We start from the raw sequence: 4,725 nt of genomic DNA on the forward strand, positions 1-4,725 counted from the left end.
CACACACACACACACACACACACACACACTACACACACACACACACACACACACACACACACACACACACACACACACACACAGATGCTCAAATTAAGGTCCACTTTTTATCAGTAAAGGTCCAAGAGTTTTCTTTAAAAAGTGGACTGATTTGTATCACCAGCGGGACTGGAATCCTAGAAAAACTGCTCAGTTGTCTGTCTCCGTTCCGAATTGAAATAGTCTCAAAAACACGGGAAACGCCATTTCAGAATTTTCATTTTTCAAAATTTTCTGGAGGAGCATGCCCCCGGACCCCCTAGAAAGCTCGTGTCTTCGGCCTTCGGCGCTCGCTGGTCCCTCGGACAGTAGGAAGACCCCCCCCCCCACCAAAATCCTGGCTACCGGCATGTCCTTGTCCTCATACAGACGTCCTTGGTAAGACTATTTTTACCTCCTGCCGTAGATCAAAGGATACAAAACACAGATGTCCTCGATTCTACTTCTACTTCTACACGATATAGGACCCCCCCCCTTAAGCTACGGTTAGAATGAATGAATGAATGAAGACCTTTATTGCACATTTCTGCCAAAATTGGCTAAGTACAGGTCACAACAAAACAAGATGAATGGACACGGTTAACAGATACAGAAGAAACGAACTATCGTTATATAAATTCAACTTCTCGCTTTTCATTTATTGTAGAAATAAAGGTACAGATCTGTTTTTCGATGGGTGGTTTGACTAGTCGCAAATGAGGACTAATGAATTTTTCTACAGTACAAAAGTGCATGAAATAGGTTAGAGTGTTTGTATCTCTTACCGTATATTAATGGATACAAAACAACTTAAAATCAATAAGTTACTTTGAAGTAAAGCTGTTGACGCTATTAGTGGTGCTGTGGACATAGTTACGACAGAGATTAATTGTGCTTTATATTTACAGAAGCACAGAAAGAAAGTAATCACAACCAGGAGGTAAGATGCAATCTTTGTTATTACAGCTAGGCCCAGACCGCAACAACGAAAACATCCCCAGAAAAATAAGGCTAGAAGAGTATGGAACTAGAGTTCCCCGATCTCATACCTTCGCCAAATGATGTTAATCTTTATGACTGACAAATTATAGATTAGATTATTCCCCCCTGATTTAAGAAATAGGAACCTAATTTTCATGAATTATATCATTTTATAATAATCTCAACCAAAAAACAGTCTTATATTAACAAACAATGCATTCTAGCATTTCCTAATGAATTATGCAAATGAGGTCCTGATTTGAATAAATTATGTTTAATGATGTTCACCTCAATTTAACTTTCAAATACCACAAGTATGAAATTCCAGGCAGTTATCATTACATAATTATAAAATTTTCTCATTAATTATGCAAATTAAGTCATTATTAACATAATCAATATCTTCCTGTGTTTCTCTCGTTGTCAATTACCAACGTCACAAGCTTTAATTGTCCTATTATTGAATGCAGCTGATTTATAGAATTTCTCCATAAATTATGCAAATTACATCAATATTTGCATAATTGTCACATAATTATATTAAGCATCACGTAAGCTACCTACATACCAAAAATCACGACGATCTGTCAACCGGTTCTTGAGTTATCCCCTTTTGAATATTTTCAAGAATTTATCCCTGCAGTTCCAGAGCAAGCCACTAGGGGGCCTAAACTCACGTCACTTCTTCCCCAGCACAAGAGCTACCTACCATCTAAATTTCATCACCATAGCATGTCTAGATCATGAGATATCAAAACCGGAAGTTCAGCTGCAGTACCATAACAAGCCGCTAGGGGGTCCAAAATCTAATCACTTTGAGGTCTCATCAAGATCTACCTACCTACCAAGTATCAAGACAATCCATCAAGGCCTTCTTAAGTTATCGTGTTGACAGACAGACAGACACACACACACACACACACACATACACGAACGCCCCTGAAAACATATTATTAACCTTCTTGGCGAAGGTAATAAGGGGTCACCAAAGAGACATGTCAAATGCCTGTAAAGTTTGTGAAAAGACACATGATTTCAGGAGTTACTGCACACCCCCCATTGTATAAATTTCCAAGCTTTTAGCAATTTTGTCCCTACTTTTTTTTTCCCCGTGTCATAGACCCCAGAGGTCGCCCATTAATACTGTAATTAATGATTTGTGCACTGCCACTGCACTTTTATGTCCACTGTTTTCACTGTCACTTCTGTACCGTTAACTTATCATTGCAGTTAACGAATAATTCCTGGACTTTCTTTTTCCTGCACCTGTCACTACGATAAACACAAAGTTCTGTGAACATGTTAATTTTTCTCAGACCGTGAAATTTTGCTACCGTGAACATAAAGTGAAATACAGTACTGTGTACTGCTGTTTGTCTCTAAATTGCCAAGGGAGCAATCAATGCAGTTCATAGTTTTCCCTCAACTCTGTTGTCCCATTTAGTATTAGACCCCTTTCAACCTTCCAGTTGTACTAAAGGTAATTTATTTCTTGTACTCTTTAATCAGATTTGAGGTTTTTCAGAAGTTCCAGTCAGGGTTAACTGCAGTTACCAACTATTCTGACAGGGGGAGCTTCTGCTGAACTTGTGTAGTTGCAGGACAATGCTCCACTCAGTGTATGTGTAGTTTGGTTAATTGTTCAATCTCAAACTCACAAAGTGCTAACAATCATATTTTAGAAAAGGTTTATGATACTTGGCAAGCCACAACAATTATCGTTTTATCTATAAGTTAGATGAAAAGATGAAAAAATGACAGACAAAAAAAACACAAAGACAATGCCAACTGTTACTAAATAATTTACTGCATTTTGTGACACCCCAAAGAGTAACTATGATATCTAGCGTGTGAGCAATACAATTAGGAAGATTGTATACTTATAAAATCACAGATTATTCCAAGAAATGATGATGATTCCAAGATTCTGTCCACTGATATGTGACTGTGAGTTACATGATGACACTGTACATCCGGCCATGCATACCCTGTAGGTTTACTGCACAGCTTTCATTCGTGTGTCACTCTGCAATTAACAGCACTTAATCTGTAGACAGAACCAACAGAATTACTACAAAAAAACAACAACAACATTATGTTGTGAAATACATCCTTTTGGGGCTGTCAATACTACTAGGAGTGTATCATGACTTTTTCTGTACCTAAAGATGAAACAATCTCAGAACATGTGTCACATTATGATTATCTATTCAGCACAGTAAGTGTAAAGTTTCAATTATTATCTAATAAAGTGAGTGGGAGACTGCATTAAATTTGGTATCTGTGTCTCACTCAGTTATCTTAAACCATAGTTTATCTAGACATATACTTCATATGCTTGATACGTATCTAGACTACAATTGTCTGGCAACAGGATATGAATGTTTATGTCAAATGCAGCAGGTCAGCGTATTTGTAAATGTGATAGGGGAGGGGGGGGGGCGTCTGTAAAGTTTCCATTTTTCCAAAAATGGTCCTATAACTCTTATGCTAAGTACAGTCAGGCATGTCATGGAATTGAGTAGCCAGGAAATATAAGTAGCCTGTAGAAACCAGAAATGGCCGTAATTATGGATAAAACTCAGTGCCGGGGCATTAATGTCAGAAAAGGCCATTTCTGCATCAATCAGCAGAAGCAGTGGAAACATCAGACATGTGATAATGAGGCTGTCATGGAAATTTAGGCGACGCACCCCTGCCATAATTCATTCACCTGTTTCCTGACTCGACTGAACTCTCGTGACCTAGATTTGCCAACCTCGGCAATAAATTACCATAAGGCCACACCAATTTGATTTCTTGGTTAACGGATTTTTCTAGAAAAATAATGGAGCGGGCGGGCAAAAAAATAAAAAATAAAAACAGGCCTGGGCATCCTATTATGGTCCAAAATGGTATGATAGGAGCCATGAAGTCAACACACCAGACTGGTTCAAAATTTAAACAATGAATTTTGAACCATTGCATTGAAAGATGGAATAACTGTAACAACTAGGACTGCTGTCAACTGTTCAGGGCAAAATATGAGCATTTTGCGGTTGATTCTGAAATTTTCTTTTTTTTTTTTGCAAATCAGAAAAATATTAAGCGGGCAAATCCGATAACCAAGAAATTAAATTGGTGTTGCCTTACCATAGTTCATTCACCTGTTCACTGAACTAAAGCGACCTAGATTTGCTATCCTCAGCAATAAATTATGATAATAAACACTGCTTTGTTGATGTTCTATGTCCTGCAGTTCCACATAAAGCGAGCAGCCAAATTTTCCGACGTAGCTCCCAGTCATGATTGTGTATCGACCTGTAGTATGTAATGTTCCCCAACTGTGACATAGGATCTTATCCCAGAAAATGACTTTTCATACCCTGTAGCTACTGTTGTTAAAATCACCATGAATAGAGAGTAGAAGATGCCTGACTCCCCATGGAGGTAGCCTCCATAGCATGCCAAAAACTGGGTGTTTTGGGGGGTCTTTGGGATCTTTTATGTGCTATTTTCTGATTGCATATAGACAACATAGCCGGCCTGGTCTAATTATGAACCCAGGTTTTTTGAACTGGGCTAATCAGAAAACAGCCGAAGACCACCAAACCCCCAGTTCTATAAGCCTGCTACGGAGGCTAATCAGAAAACAGCTGAAGACCACCAAACCCCCAGTTCTATAAGCCTACTACGGAGGCTAATCAGAAAACAGCCGAAGACCACCAAACCCCCAGTTCTATAAGC

This window comes from Branchiostoma belcheri, unplaced genomic scaffold (assembly GCF_001625305.1).
Source record: "Branchiostoma belcheri isolate BF01 breed outbred unplaced genomic scaffold, Haploidv18h27 scaffold7, whole genome shotgun sequence".
Taxonomy (NCBI): domain Eukaryota; kingdom Metazoa; phylum Chordata; class Leptocardii; order Amphioxiformes; family Branchiostomatidae; genus Branchiostoma; species Branchiostoma belcheri.